This window comes from Bufo bufo, chromosome 2, assembly GCF_905171765.1.
Source record: "Bufo bufo chromosome 2, aBufBuf1.1, whole genome shotgun sequence".
Taxonomy (NCBI): domain Eukaryota; kingdom Metazoa; phylum Chordata; class Amphibia; order Anura; family Bufonidae; genus Bufo; species Bufo bufo.
This window is the reverse complement of record NC_053390.1, coordinates 422,741,831-422,758,978: the sequence shown is the minus strand read 5'-3', so window position 1 is coordinate 422,758,978 and position 17,148 is coordinate 422,741,831. Positions and strand designations below refer to the sequence as shown.

At 41.5% G+C, this 17,148-nt stretch overlaps 1 protein-coding gene and 1 long non-coding RNA gene across 4 annotated transcripts in view; one reads left to right on the top strand and one right to left on the bottom strand.

The window, feature by feature from the left end:
• Positions 1–17,148, bottom strand: part of RNF38 (ring finger protein 38) — a 374,424-nt gene that overhangs the window by 215,795 nt on the left and 141,481 nt on the right. The gene's annotated exons all lie outside the window — the stretch shown is intronic.
• LOC120989331 lies at positions 9,763–13,324 on the top strand. Its single transcript, XR_005776252.1, has 3 exons — positions 9,763–9,824; positions 9,968–10,133; positions 12,474–13,324. It is a non-coding gene; the product is annotated as an uncharacterized LOC120989331 (long non-coding RNA).

The following is a 17,148-nucleotide window of genomic DNA, read 5'->3' as shown; positions in this document are numbered from 1 at the left end:
TAATCTCTGCATCATCCATTTGCCCGTGGTATATATATAAGTCAACAACAAAGTATTTCTGACCAGACTTTTCGGTCACGGTGGACCTTCATCAGTGGTCATGTTATCTGAGTAGTGGGTAGCAGTGTTTCTGGAGCGCTGGATGCAGGTAAGACATCAATATCTGGTCAGTGGGAGTGAATGGGAGCAGTGCTGCAGTTACAAGCTACGTCCACTTCATAAGGGATGGAGCTGTCTAGTTTCAGCGTCGGAGCTAATCTGAAACAGCTGATTGGTGGTGCTGTGGGCTGTCAGACGCTCTTCAATAGGATATTGATACCCCATCCTGGACAACCCCTTGAATGTAAAAAAATCATATAGTACATTACAATCTCTTTGTAACAAAGCTAGAACCAGCCCTGTACCTCACATGGATCCAGAGATCTCCCCAATCCCCCTAAAGTGGGGAAAATTGGCTTCTACCTCACAGTTTTTTTTTGCCTTCCTCTGGATCAACTTGCAGGATAACAGGCCGAACTGGAATGACAAATGTCTTTTTTCGGCCTTATGTACTATGTTACTAATCATTGATCCAGTTGCTCTGTTAGATTTTCTTCAGGTTGGCAGCTCAGGGGAAGTGTACTTTTATCAAGGTGTGTGTCCTTTCTGCTGCATCTCTCTCTCACTATCACAGCTCAGGGGGTATCCTTTCTGCAGTAGCTCTCTCCCTATCACAGTTCAGGAGGAGTGTTCTTTCTGCTGCACTTCTCTCCCTATCACAGCTCAGGGTGTGGGTCTTTTCTCATGGGATGTGTCCTTTCTTTTGCAGCTCTCTTCCTATCACAGCTCAGGGGTGTGTCTTTTCTCATGGGATGTGTCCTTTCTTCTGCAGCTCTCTTCCTATCACAGCTCAGGGGTGTGTCTTTTCTCATGGGATGTGTCCTTTCTTCTGCAGCTCTCTTCCTATCACAGCTCAGGGGTGTGTCTTTTCTCATGGGATGTGTCCTTTCTTCTGCAGCTCTCTTCCTATCACAGCTCAGGGGTGTGTCTTTTCTCATTGGAGGTGTCCTTTCTTCTGCAGCTCTCTTCCTATCACAGCTCAGGGGTGTGTCTTTTCTCAAGAGATGTGCCCTTTCTGCTACAGCCACAGCTCTCTCCCTGTAACTGCCACCGCAGTGGAACTGAGGATGTGCGACCACAGCAGGATGCGCACCTTACTTTCCACAGGTGACATTCTTTATTGGTGATTGACATTTAATATATAATATATTTTTGTGATGATGTGTATACACTTTTGAATATGATGTCCTTTTTATACTATGTCATTTCTTGTGACAGTTTATGAATTGATTGTGATTTTATTGTATTTTGGCACTATTTCTTGCACCTTATTTTTTTTAATGATGTAATCATGGTGTTTGATTAATGATGAATTGCACATGCACTTTACATCTATAAAGATGGCTTTGTTATACCTACTTTGCTTGAGAAAGGCTTTGTTGAGCCGAAACATTGCGTCCATATTATTTCACTTTCTGAATGTGCTGCCTTACTTTTTTGGTCTAGTTCATTGGGTTTGCAACTCTCTCATTTTTCTGCTTCTTTATATCTGGTGCTGCTATTTAGCATTTTTATATATATATATATATATATATATATATATATATACACACACACATACGCACACTGTATATACATAAATATCTAAATTTCACATTCATGTTAGTTTCCAGAAATCATCATTGCTGATGGTGAATTATCTTAAAATATCATTTAATGTTGGGACAGCCCCTTTAATGACTCGCTAATAGTGCAGCAAATTAGAACGGTGTAAGTAAATCACAGATAAACAGCTTTGATATTAGCATAAGTCCAATCACCGGGTAGTCTGGAAAGTCTCGTCTTCCATTTCATTGCAAATACAGACACCAGTGTGATGTTCCTCCACATTTTGCCGCTGTAAACATCTTATTCCTATGTGTGTAATCGATGAACTGCTGCAGGAAGTAGTTTCAAGTGACTACTCCAAGAAATATAGACGTCTTATTAGCATAATATAAATCACTACACTCTTCAGCAGGTTGATTGTTGAAGGCTTCTAAAGGTTAATTTACTGCATCTTGATCCACTTTACTTGTCTTCTTCATATTGTTGTTGTCATTTATCTAATCTTGCCAGGATGAAATATTCCTGAATATTCAGAGACTCCTTTTTTCTTAATCAAAATTGACCCACTGCATTCTGGGCTCGGTTGAAGAGAGACATAAAAGATGTCTATATCAGTCTTTTAGATGGTGCACTATAACGTGATGGAGTTTACTTTTGTATGGTGTGTCCATATTAGCAGCATAGTCTCCCCATGATGCTGTAATACAACGTGTGGGAATAATTCCATCATTGTCCAGTGTTTCATATGAATCCCTGTGTCTCTCTATGAAGCCAGAATGCTTTAGGCCTCTTTCACACTGCCGTTAGTAGTTCTGGCAGAGAACAGCCTCTGGATGGAACAATCTCTGGGTCCGGCATTGCAAAATGTTAGTGGAATGGCTACTGGCCCTATTGACTACAGGGGCCGTGACTATGCATGCAGCTGTTTTTGTAGGCCAGATTTCCACCAGACCCCATTATAGTCAATGGGGCTGGCGGCTATTTCAGTAACATCTGGCAATGCCAGAGAGCTCTGGCAGGTTGTCCTCTGCTGGAACTACCTGCCAAAACTACTAAAGGCAGTGTGAAACTAGCCTTAGGCTACGTGCAGACGACTGCGCTGTGGTTTGCAGATCGCAAGACGCGGAACAGGCCGCCTGTTATAGACATGCCTATTCTTGTCCGCAAAACAGACAAGAATAGGACATGTTCTATTTTATTTTTTTGTGGGGGCCACGGAACGAAGCAACCGATCTTTTGTGGCCTCGTTGAAGTGAATGATTGTGTGTATGAGGCTTTAGTCTACAGTAAAATAGTGTAACATCTACACATGCAATGTTTTGGTTTGAGAGTTTTTACTCTAAGTGTGTGTTTTTTTTCAATCATTTTCACGTAGCCTTCTCTAGACCGCATATACAAAATTTTATAGAATAAAAACGCTACGAAAAGAGTAAGGTACATATAAAAAGCAATCCAAGAACGCTTCAAAGGTTTGGGGTTGAGTTTTTTTTTAACGTGTTTTAAAATACAGAAAAAAGTGTGTGTGAAAGAGTCCAGATAGTGTGTATAGAAATTGTTAATTCCCATCTTTCCCTTTAATTTGCTGTTTCTTCAATTGAGCATACTCCCCTATGTGGGATTTACCCCACTGGATATTTTGTGATATATGTCAGAACAATATGATGTGAGTAACAAAACTCTTATAATACAAAAAAAATCTAAAATCTGAATTCCCCATTGTTTTATATGCATAAAATATATGGTGGACGAACGCCCTTTTTGATCCCGACGTATGACACTTACAGACCTCACAGCAGCTTCAATGTGTTAAAGGGAATGTGTCACCTATATCTGCAGGCAGGGCTTCCCGCTCTTGCAGCATCACGATCAGCGCGCGGCTGAAAGCATGTGCAAAAACGTCTTTATAGAGATGAGTGCCCAACGCCCAGACTTATATAGACAATGGGCAGTTGGCAAGTGTTTATTGGACCACTGTAAAGAATTCATATATTAATATAGGCGGCAAAAGGTTCTCTACCCAAACACGATAAAGAAAAATGCACTTTTGCTTCAATCACCCACCAGAAGACCATCTGAAGGAAAAAAAATACCAACACTGATGCAAATGAAATCTAAAGGTAAGCAAAACAGTGATGTGTCAGTAATCCTGTGAAGATTTATCGAATGTACAATGGTACACTGGTCTGTGGCATTGTATGGTGAATGTGATTTCAGTACCGTTGTATGTTGGAGATATTGTATCCTGAGAACACTGTATTTTTAGGCACCAATAGGGGCGCTTACATATAGCTGTTTTTGGATTGGACACGCACAATTCAATTATACCACTGATTAGATTTGATAATGAAAAGCCTTACATTCATTTGCTGATGACCAGATTACAGGCTGTAATCGGGCGGCCAAGGCAGGTTCTAGCGAAGTGTGCCAGCCGGCGCATGCGCACTTCGCATAACGAGGCCGCTGCCAGGAGTGGACGATGAAGTGAGGTAGGCGGCTCTAATCGAAGGGAGGGCGGAGATTTCAATTCAGAAGGCGGCGCTGGGCACCGAAAGGAGATGGCTGCAGCCGGGCACCCTGCATCGTGAGACGTCCCCTTGGACACATTTTGACGTGAGTGACAGGTTATATAAACCTGTTTTATATGATTATAGAGCCACAGGCGCATTTGATAAGGTCACTTTAGGATTCTGTGTATTAGTAGGGACCTCGCCATATGTTTAGGTTATAGCCCTAAATTCTGATGACAGAATCCCTTTAACATAAAAACTTGATTTAAACAGTAGGCCATTTCCTGATGATAGTATAAATATGCGGCACACAGAATATTTTCAATTTAAACATAATTTTTTTTTAGTGCTTTTCACAATAAGAGGTTCATGATCCAGTTTATAGGAAATTAAATGCTGCGTAACCACTATCCATATATGAGCCGGATGTTTCAGACCATAGGGACTTGGAATTTCTACAGAAAAATAATAGCACATCTATAATGAGGTATCTGAACCCTTTGTGATAAATGAAGTATTCAATATATATATATATATATATATATATATATATATATATATACACACACACACACAATTGATTATATACATAGTGAGGATAAAGGCCAATATACAGAGGAAAAGTGGTGGAAAGAGAGAGCATGGGAGGAATCCTGTGTGGGGGTGTAAGGAAAATATAGACCAAAATGTCATTTTGCTCTATGTACTGGACAATATTAGAGATGGTAGCTGGTAAATGGTATATAGCAGTATGGTGGTTGTATGAAGTACAGCTATATATAGAATGCGAGGTACTGTTCTATTAGGGGCCAGCTGTTCCGTTCCGCAAAATACAAAATGAACACGGACGCCATCCGTATTTTTTGCAGATCCATTTTTTGTAACAGAAGTTACTCCGTGTCCATTCCGTTTCCGTATGTCCGTATTTCCGTTCCGCATAAAAAAATAGAACATGTCCTATTATTGTCCGCGTTACGGACAAGGATAGGACTGTTCTCTTACAATTCCCCTGATTGTAGCCATGCTGTCATGTTTGTGACTGCAGTGATGGAGAGCCCATGTACCATATGTGAAAGCTGCAGTCAGTCACCGGCCTCAGTGGTTTACGTGCGATATATGAGCCAGGTGGGAAGAATCAGAGCAGCTGCGCTAGAACGGCGGAGATTCAGAATGATGTATATAGGTTTTAGTTTATTTTTTAGCTTCCCTGCCTAGTGCTAAAAAAAAAAAAAAAAAACTCTGATAGCCCCTTCCATACATATTATATTAATGGTGGGGGATTTGCAACCAATCTAATGTATAGTTGGGGATCATCTCTTGATGTCGGTCAATATTAGTCTAGGGCTACACAATGACATTTTGTCGCACCAATGTCGGGCGACATGCTGCGACTGCGACACGACAGTAGCAAAAAATCCATCCAAGATGGATTTTTTTGTGACTTTAGCAGTCGCAGCATGTCGCAGTGCGACACCATAGACTATCATTATAAAAATTGTCGCGTGACATTGGTGCGACATCAATGTCGCAGTGTAGTTGTGCCCTATGTGTCGCGCGACACATGTCGTAGTGTAGCCCTAGACTTAGGCCTCATGCACATGACCTTTTGTGTTTTGCGGTTTGCAAATTGCAGATCCGCAAAAAAAAAAACGAATGACGTCCGTATGGCATCCATTTTCTTTTGCGGATCCATTGTAATAATGCCTATCCTTGTCCGCAAACTAGAAAAAAATAGCACAATTTTTTTTTGCGGGGCTACGGAACGGACATACGGATGCGGACAGCACACGGTGTGCTGTCCGCATTTTTTGCGGACCCATTGAAATGAATGGGTCTGCATCCTATCCGCAAAAAAAAAAAACGGAACGGACACGGACACAAAATAAGTTTGTGTGCATGAGGCCTTAATCTAATGTGTTTGGCTCCTTCCAGCCCATTTCGTCAGACTGCAATCTTCTTGCACTGTGCTTCCTTGATGGTTTATTAAGCATGCATTGCCTACAGAAGTGTTGCTAATAGGATCTTCTCAGGGAAGTAGGGTTATTAGACACTGGAACCGGCTGCTGCTTCCTCACGTATGTCACAGTATTCTGCTGTTAACTTATCAAATCAATTCATCGTATTACTAAATACATGGAGAACCCTGCAGACATTCCATTATCAGAAGCACAACGGATCGACATGTCTGCAAGAAGATGACAAATAATGAAAGTTATATTACTTGTATCCCTCTGTTACGAGGAAGCAGCTCTGTTTGTGGGGAAATGCTGGATTATGTTTGATCCTGCGCATAAAGAGCGCAGTCTACTCAGTATTGGGGTCAAGCATGGTCCCCTAGGGGCAGTGCCAGGTTTCACGTAGCTGGGCGGCTGCCAGCTCCTGCAATGCTGACTGCTTCCATGATCACAGACAGGTGTGACAAGCTGCAGAGCATTCCAGCCCACACAGGAAACGCTGAAGAGGTTCAACGCGGCCAAGACTAACATAGCACAAAGTAAACACAGCACACCGACAAGACAAGGCCCCTGGCTTTCTTTAGTGCAACCTAGTGCATACTGTTACAGCGTTATCAGATACGGGGGCAAAGCGCCACATCGGGGGATACCTTTCGGATTAATGGATGTACAGACAGGTACTCACCTGATTGTGTTGTTATTCCTCGCTGGCGCAGGCTTCAGTTTCTGGGCACAGTGTGTCAGAGATGCCACTAATTTACTAAGAGCCACCTGCCTCTTAATAAATTAGGCGCATCTTACTCCTGTGGGAGTTCCGTATGGGAACACCTGTCTTGATGAATGTCCCCCATAATCTGAACACATGTTTTTGAGATTCTCCAACCCATTTCACCTACAGGAGCTTTTATGATATCCCATTCTAAATCCATAGGCATTAAAGTGGTTTTCCCATCTCAGACAAATGGGGGCATATCGCCACCTCTGGGACCCGCACCTACACCGAGAAAGTTGCACACTGTGCATGCGCAGCTGCCCTCTATTTATTTCCATTGGGCCGGAATGAATGGGAGCAGTAGCTGCGCAAGCGCGGTGGTGACTGGACCTCCGGGGTCCTCCAGCCACCACCTTCCCTGCTCTGTTCTCGATGTAGGTGCGGGTCTCAGGGGTGGGACCCGCACCTATCAGACAATGGGGACGTGTCCTAGCGATATGCTCCCATTGTCTCAGATGGGAACACCCCTTTAAATATGTAGTGGCCCTCCTTTTGCACCCAACCATGCCTTTATGGACCTTGCTTTATTCACTAGGGCATAGTCATGCTGGAACAGAGGGGCCTTCCGTAAACTGTTCCCACAAAGTTGGAAGCATACAAGTGTACTAAGTGTCTTGTTGTGCTGAAGCATTAATATTTTCCTTCACTGGAACTACAGGTCTAGGACAACCCCTGAAAAACAACCCTATAGTTTTCTCCATATAGTGTGCATACAGTATATCATATCATGCCAACTGTGTTACATTTTAGTATATGCTTGCAATAATCTGGCATCTTGTTTCCTGTAATCAGCCTGGGGAGAAGCTGAATGTAGTGTCTTTTATTTGGGAGTTGGGATATCTGATAAGAAGAGTGGAACGATCCCTGCCCTCATGGTTTGATTGAGCCCAATTCATGGAGGCATTTTAAAATACAAACTGAGCTGTTCCACACTGGTAGCTTCATAGATGTGAATATCAAATCTGTACTTATTGTTGCAGATTTACTAATACCATCTAAAAGATAATGTAATGGCTCATGCACATGACCATATGTACTTTGCGGTCCGCAAAACACGGATCTGCAAAAAATACGGATGAAGTCCGTGTGCATTCCGTATTTTGGGGAACGGAACAGCTAGCCCCTAATAGACCAGTCCTAGCCTTGTCCGTTATGCAGACAATAATAGGACATGTTCTATCCTTTTGTGGAACAGACATATGGAAACAGAATGCACACGGAGTCACTTCTGTTATTTTCGCGGTTCTATTGAAATGAATGGTTCCGCATACAGTCCGCCAAAAAAAAAACGGAACGGACACGGAAAGAAAATACGTTTGTGTGCATGAGGCCTAAATGTAGACCAGACAGTCATAATCTGTGCCAGATTTAACACAGTGTCTGATGCTGGATTATTAATTTGGTGAATGGCAGACATATATGTCTTACTTCACATCAACTATTGTTTGGCTTAGGACCCCTTAGAACACTGGCCGATTATTAGGTCAATTATCAGGAATGAAGGTTTGAATGGTCGTTCCCAATAACTGACCCATGAAAAGCTGATGCCTATCACCCAACAAACAAGCAAAACCCTCCTTCTTTGCACCGCATCACCCTATGTAAACAGGTTGTGCTGCTGACAATACACAAAGTGAATTGGGGACAAACAATTGTAATAATAATTGTTTGGCCCCCCATATATTTTACATCGGCCGTGTAAAAGACCCTTTAAATGAGCGCCGATTAACTTGAATATCATAAACGGGTGCTCGCTATTGGCCTGGACCATTTAAGAGGACCTTTACTTTGCGCCAAAATTTTGTGACATCCACGTGCCCCAATAAAACATATAAACAGGAGCTGTTCTAATGGGAAACCTCTTCAAAGGGGTTGTGCAGTGAGTAGATCAGGATAGGTCATTTATCTAAGATTAGTGGGGTCCTGGCACCCCCGCCAATCAGCTGTTTGAAGAAGAGGAAGTGCTCACTGCGTGTTGTCTCACTTGCAGCGGCAGAGTGGAATTGCAAGTGTTTGTTCCATTCAAGTGAAGACGAGTAAGAGGACGCGCAGTGTAATCTTCAAGAGGAAGCAGCGCTTGTGTGGGCACCGCTGATCGGCGGTGGTGTCGGATCCCCACCAATGTGATATAGATGACCTATCCTGATGATAGGTTATCAATATCTACCCACTGCACAGCCCTATATTAGTAATACTTACTGTCTAATCAGACATTTTCCCCGTTATTGACCAGGACCAGCAAAGTTAATGACATTTTCCAAATCTTATGTACACAGTAAGTTTTTTTTATGTGCAGAAATTGACCTGCCGTGTAGATTCTGAAATCTGCAGCATTTGTCAATTGTTTGTGTGGATGTTCTCTGCAGCTTTAACCCTTTGCAATGCAAAGAGTGAGATTTGGGGCAAATCCGTGATAAAACCCATAAAAAAAAAAATCTGTGAATAACACATGCAGATTTCTTTGTGGAAACTCAGAAAATATGCATAATCTACTCTGCCGTGTGCATGTCCCCTCAATGTGTGCTATTAAAGTCAAAATATCCTTAACACTTGTCTACAACATATTCATTCTGTCGCCAGTATACCGGGCTTTATAATTAGTACATAGAAATGAAATACAGATATGAGGGAAATCAAAAACATTTTGTTTTATGACAGAATTATTTTCCTTTTTTTTTTTTGTATTTTATGAGATTTTTCTGTGATTTCTCAAAGGCAAACAATAATCCCTGGTCTCTCAAGAAGACATAATGATTTTGCTGCCTAATTAATGAGCTCAAAGCTGAAATTTGACACTAGAAACACTGAAGTGTTTGAATAATTTGGCTGCTTTGTGTCTTGTTTAGAAAAACATATGGAGAAGACAAAGATAAGAGACCCACTAGAGAGTATGTCTCATAGGAACGTCATAGGACGGCGCAAGAAGAAACAAGACGCATTATGGTGAATGCGATATTATTTCATGAGGGTCCTTATAAATTTGAGTATGGCAACCTACATATGACTTCACTCAGCTACATATTTTGTACAATATCTGCCATCAACAGACCCATTAAAATCTTTTACTAGCTTTACTCTTTCTACAGGGTCCCAAAAGCTTATAAGAATATATGGTTCCTGATCTCTCCTCCTCCTTTCTTTGGCCACTCTTCACCTGATCTTTGGAAGACTGTGGAATATAAATCCAGGGAATACTGTATAACTTTACACAGACTTAATGCAAACCTCTGAACTGACTCATCCTAAAAAGGGGTAAACGGAAGTATATATAAGAGTATAAATGTATATTTATTTGGTCTGCCTGCAGACCCTACTATGTGAAGCTCACTATATACCCAATTATACAGTTCCCACTGAACTTAAAGGGGTGTCCTGGTTAAAACAAGTTATCCTCTATATAATGGATAGGGGGTAAACTGTTAGATCAGTGGGTCCAACAACGAACATAAGAATGGAGGTCTTATGTCCCCCATTTGAATAGAGTGATGACTGAGCCCCACCACTTCATTCAAGATCTATGGATTTCCAAAGACAGCCAAGCACTGAACTTGGCAATCTCCAGCAGAGATAAATGGGGCAGCACACTGCATACTTGATCTAACAGATATATTTATTTTAACGCTCGATCTGGTGTTGTAACACAATACTGCATTAATCTGTATGCAATGAGCTCCCCCTAATGGCGGCTGCAGTTTTTTTTTTTATTTCACTAAATGACCATGAGAATGAAAGCAGCTTGAGCAGTTCAGTCCTGGATCCCCTCTCAGCACAAGTGGTGTGGTCTGTCTTTATGGTGGGTATGGCACTAACTAATGCTGGGGGATTATGACAAAAAATGAAAATTGTGATTAATTGAACATGTAACCTCGATTTTGATTATTGAGTGATTATTTTATTTGGGGGGGGGGGGGGGGGGCTTGGGCCTGACTTCGGGTGTGGCTTAGCACGGGCTGTTATACGACAACAATGGTTTGATCATATTTTGATTTTATTTCTCTATTAAGGACACTCCTGTGTACTTGTTGTACATATGCTTAAGTATGAATTTTGGGATATTTTTTCTAATAAAATCGTGCAGATTTTAAGGATTTTAAAATAACACACAGATGAGCTGTTGGAGGTCACATATTGACATTAATGTATTAATTTATTATTAGTGTATTAATGTATTTAGTGTCTAATGACTCAACATTTGCAGTGCTTGGCTTCTTACTCTGGCGCTAGGATGCGCTTCTCGTTCCCAGAGCAGCAGCAATGATGCTGGAAGTACGCAGCTTAGGCTACTTTCACACTAGCGTTCGGGGCTCCGCTTGTGAGTTCCGTTTGAAGGGTCTCACAAGCGGCCCCGAACGGATCCGTCCAGCCCTAATGCATTCTGAATGGATGCGGATCCACTCAGAATGCATCAGTCTGGCTCCGTTTGTCCTCCGCTCCGCTCAGCAGGCGGACACCTGAACGCAGCTTGCAGCGTTCAGGTGTCCGCCTGGCCGTGCGGAGGCAAACGGATCCGTCCAGACTTACAATGTAAGTCAATGGGGACGGATCCGTTTGAAGTTGACACAGTATGGCTCAATTTTCAAACGGATCCGTCTCCCATTGACTTTCAATGTAAAGTCAAAACGGATCCGTTTGCATTATCATGAACAAAAACAAAAAAAAATAAAAAATTTTTTTTTTTTTTTTGTTCATGGTAATGCAAACGGATCCGTTCTGAACGGATCTAAGCGTTTGCATTATAGGTGCGGATCCGTCTGGGCACATACCAGACGGATGCGACCTAAACGCAGGTGTGAAAGTAGCCTTAAAAAGGCCCCGGTGCTGGGACTACCAGCAGAAGGAGTGTGCTGGTACCCCAGTTGTCACCGCCACTTCTGTGAGAAGGTCTGGCAGACGTTCTTCTCTACCTCTTGTATGATGTTCTTTGTTTTGGTTTCACTTTCTCATCTCCTTTCCTTCTGCCAGGTGTCACTTTTTTAGACATAATCGTCTTCCTTTATATTCCCTCCCATACTGCCTCACTTTGCGGTTTATACTACTTCCTGAATGAAGTGTTCACTGCTGGAGGCTGCGTCTGCTGTTTGCTCAGATTAGTCCTTTACTTTATTGTGTTTGCTTGCTGGCTTGAATCTAGGTGACCCTGACTCCCTCCGTATTAAGTGCAGGGAGCCGGTGGTCGTGTCCCCTCACTATTATAGGGTTTTCAGGTGTCACACAGGCTTAGGTACGTGGGCATGCAATCATCTACCATTGAGACCCTTGTATGTGCATAGCAGTCAGGGAGAGCTCTTACGGTTTTATAGGGCTCACCTAATAGCTCCTTAGTTTGGGATAAAGCCAGTCTCTCGTTTATTTATAAATTGCAGCTATCTGCAAATCTCATCCATGACACCAGTATGTTCCTATGCAGCGCGAGTTTAAGGAGACCGCCCGGGCCCCATATGACGTCACAAAAACCGATCTGAAAAAAACAACATATGCAAAGTGCCGTCGGTTAATCCGGCTGATGGACGGTTTCGGGTTTTTTCTCGATTAATCGCCCAGCCCTAACTGTAAAGCAGTCTATGCTTTATTGTTTTTTCTTTGGATAGTTAGGTTCATCCATGAACATCACTGAATGAATAAATGTGTGGAAAAAAGAACAACTCTCGAAAATTTAACATCACTGCTTGCAGGAATACAAGTTCAAATGGTTCAAGAATTCTGGTTTCCAGGACATTACAAACAAAATTACCATTTTTTAACTTTGATACATGATGCAATTTAATTGCTGGTGAAGAACAGGAAGTTAAACTTTGATAAATGTTCCCGCTATGCAAAACCTTTCTTGAAAACAGCTCATCTGATAACATCAAGGTACAATAAATTATTCAACCAGAGAAGAACACAGAGTGAGACGAAATCTCTAAAGGTGATCAGCATTATACTGGGATGACAAGAAGACACTGTTATTTGTGGAAATGAATGCCATACTAACTAGTTCATGGGCTGAGCTGTTCAATAGAAGCTCTTTCAATGTCATAAGACTTTCAGTTAAAAGAAATGCAGGCAGGGATTGAGGGATGGGAGTTTATATTGCTCTTATACAAACTTTATAATTGTGCTACCCCTGTTGAAAAATGAAAAAGTGTCCCTGTTTTAAAACTAACATTAAAGAGTGCTATGTTTCCGAAATTGGCAAAGTAGACACGTCCCACATTTTCAGAGTTGTCTTCATTCAAAGGAAAACTTTCCGTTCATTAGATAATAGTTCACGTTCTGTAAGATGCTATAAACTTCTTCTTTATCTGTGATGTCATTAACAAGCACCAGTTCACGGTCTGCGCCTTGGAAGCACCTGACAATAATAGAGGTCAGGCGACAAACTGCAATGAAAGGGATAATTTCCTTTATGTGGGTTATCCCCTACATTTTTAAAACCAGCACCTGGATCTGAATACTTTTGTAACTGAATCTAACCCATTATTTAACTCCTTAAGGACTTATGACGTACCGGTACAGCATGTTTCCCGAGTCCTTAAGGACCCATGACGTACCGGTACGTCATGTGTTGTTCCGATCACCGCCGCCCGGCGGGCGGTGATCGGAACCCGATGCCTGCTCAAATCATTGAGCAGGCACCTTGGCTAAATGCGCGGGGGGGGGGGGTCCCGTGACCCCCCCGTGTCGGCAATCGCCGCAAACCGCAGGTCAATTCAGACCTGCGGTTTGCGGCTTTACCTGCGGTTTGCGGCGGCGTATGGCGGTGCCATCAGGTCCCCATGCGGCTGTAGGGGGGACCCGATGGTATGGAAGGCAGCGCAATGCCTAAGGAAGGCATTGCGCTGCCTTCCGGTGACGAGCCTGTGAGATCCAGCCCCCTGGATCTCACAGGCGAAAAGCCGTATGAGTAATACACACAGTATTACTCATACAGCCAATGCATTTCAATAGAGAAGTATTGGAATGCATTGTAAAGGATTAGAGCCCCAAAAGTTCAAGTCCCACAGTGGGACAAAAAAAAAAGTTGAAAAAATAAAGTTTCAAGTAAATATAAACAATAACGTCATTTTCCCCAAATAAAGTTTAAAAAAAATTGGTAACAAATAGGGGGGGAAAAGAAAGTATACATATTAGGTATTGCCGTGTCCGTATCTACCGGCTCTATAAACATATCACATGACCGAACCCCTCAGATGAACACCGTAAAAAATAAAAACTGTGCTAAATAAACCATTTCTTTGTCACCTTACATCACAAAAAGTACAACAACAAAAAGGTGTTTGCCCACCAAAATAGTACCAATCTAACCGTCACCTCATCCCGCAAAAAATGAGCCCCTACCTGAGACAATCGCCCAAAAAATAAAATAACTATGGCTCAGAATATGGAGACACTAAAACATCATTTTTGGGGTTTTAAAAAAGCTGTTATTGTGTAAAACTTACATAAATAAAAAAAAAAGTATATATATTTGGTATAGCCGCATTCGTATCGACCGGCTCTATAAAAATATCACATGACCTAACCCCTCAGATGAACACCGTAAAAAATAAAAAATAAAAACTGTGCTAAATAAACCATTTTTTGTCACCTTACATCACAAAAAGTGTAATAGCAAGCGATCAAAAAGTCATATGCATCCCAAAATAGTGCCAATCAAACCGTCATTTCATCCCGCAAAAAATGAGACCCTAACTAAGATAATCGCCCAAAAACTGAAAAAATTATGGCTCTCAGACTATGGAAACACTAAAACATGATTTTTTTTGCTTCAAAAAAGAAATCATTGTGTAAAACTTACATAAATAAAAAAGTATACATATTAGGTATCGCCGCATCCGTGACAACCTGGTCTATAAAAATATCACATGATCTAACCTGTCAGATGAATGTTGTAAATAACAAAAAAAAAAAAACGGTGCCAAAACAGCTATTTCTTGTTATCTTGCCTCACAAAAAGTGTAATATAGAGCAACCAAAAATCATATGTACCCTAAACTAGTACCAACAATACTGCCACCCTATCCGTAGTTTCTAAAAAGGGGCCACTTTTTTGGAGTTTCTACTCTAGGAGTGCATCAGGGGGGCTTCAAATGGGACATGGTGTAAAAAAAAAAACAGTCCAGCAAAATCTGCCTTCCAAAAACCGTATGGCATTCCTTTCCTTCTGCGCCCTGCCGTGTGCCCGTACAGTAGTTTACAACCACATATGGGGTGTTTCTGTAAACTACAGAATCAGGGCCATAAATATTGAGTTTTGTTTGGCTGTTAACCCTTGCTTTGTAACTGGAAAAAAATTATTAAAATTGAAAATTTGCCCAAAAATTTAAATTCTAAAATTTCATCTCTATTTTCCATTAATTCTTGTGGAACACCTAAAAGGTTAACAAAGTTTGTAAAATCAGTTTTGAATACCTTGAGGGGTGATGTTTATAGAATGGGGTCATTTTTGGGTGGTTTCTATTATGTAAGCCACGCAAAGTGACTTCAGACCTGAACTGGTCCCTAAAAAAAGATTTGCTTCTAAACTTCTAAGCCTTGTAACATCCCCAAAAATTAAAATATCATTCCCAAAATGATCCAAAAATGAAGTAAACATATGGGGAATGTAAAGTAATAACAATTTTTGGAGGCATTACTATGTATTATAGAAGTAGAGAAATTGAAACTTTTTGGTAAATTTGGTATTTTTTTATAAATAAAAATTTATTTTTTTGACTTCATTTTACCAGTGTCATGAAGTACAATATGTGACGAAAAAACTATCTCAGAATGGCCTGGATAAGTCAAAGCGTTTAAAGTTATCACCACTTAAAGTGACACTGGTCAGATTTGCAAAAAATGGCCGGGTCTTTAAAGGGTTTCTACCACCTCATTTTGACCTAATTAGCTCTCAGACACTAGCGATCTGCAAGTGTCTGATCTACCTAACAATGCTATTCTCAGACCTGTGTGTGGATCCGTTTCACAAAAAAACTAACTTTTATTAATATGCTAATGAGCCTCTAGGTGCTATGTGGGCGTCTTTTCAGCACCTAGAGGCTCAGTCTACTCACATTGTATGCCGCCCCGGTCGTCTGTTAAGCCCGCCCATCTCCTCTTGAATGCCATCCTCCATCTGAGCCAGTGGCTGAATTCTCGCGCCTGCGCCGTGCGCGTCTGTATTCGTTAATGTCTGACCGCTCCCTGCACAGACATCTCCACTGCGCCTGCGCCGATGACCAAGATGTCTGTGCAGGCAGCGGTCAGACATTCACTGCGACTGCGCCGAATACAGACGCGCATGGCGCAGGTGCGAGAATTCGTCCGCTGGCTCAGATGGAGGATGGCATTCAAGAGGAGATGGGCGGGCTTAACGGACAAGCGGGGCGGCATACAATTTAAGTAGACCGAGCCTCTAGGTGCTGAAAAGACGCCCCCATAGCACCTAGAGGCTCATTAGCATATTAATAAAAGTTAGTTTTTTTGTGAAACGGATCCACACACAGGTCTGAGAATAGCATTGTTACGTAGATCAGACACTAGCAGATCGCTAGTGTCTGAGAGCTAATTAGGTCAAAATGAGGTGGTAGAAACCCTTTAACCACCTCAGCCCCCTTAGCTTAAACACCCTTAATGACCAGGCCACTTTTTACACTTCTGACCTACACTACTTTAACCGTTTATTGCTCGGTCATGCAACTTACCACCCAAATGAATTTTACCTCCTTTTCTTCTCACTAATAGAGCTTTCATTTGGTGGTATTTCATTGCTGCTGACATTTTTACTTTTTTTGTTATTAATCGAAATTTAACGATTTTTTTGCAAAAAATGACATTTTTCACTTTCAGTTGTAAAATTTTGCAAAAAAAACGACATCCATATATAAATTTTGCTCTAAATTTATTGTTCTACATGTCTTTGATAAAAAAAAAATGTTTGGGTAAAAAAAAAAAATGGTTTGGGTAAAAGTTATAGCGTTTACAAACTATGGTACAAAAATGTGAATTTCCGCTTTTTGAAGCAGCTCTGACTTTCTGAGCACCTGTCATGTTTCCTGAGGTTCTACAATGCCCAGACAGTACAAACACCCCACAAATGACCCCATTTCGGAAAGTAGACACCCTAAGGTATTCGCTGATGGGCATAGTGAGTTCATAGAACTTTTTATTTTTTGTCACAAGTTAGCGGAAAATGATGATTTTTTTTTCTTACAAAGTCTCATATTCCACTAACTTGGGACAAAAAATAAAAACTTTCATGAACTCACTATGCCCATCAGCGAATACCTTGGGGTGTCTTCTTTCC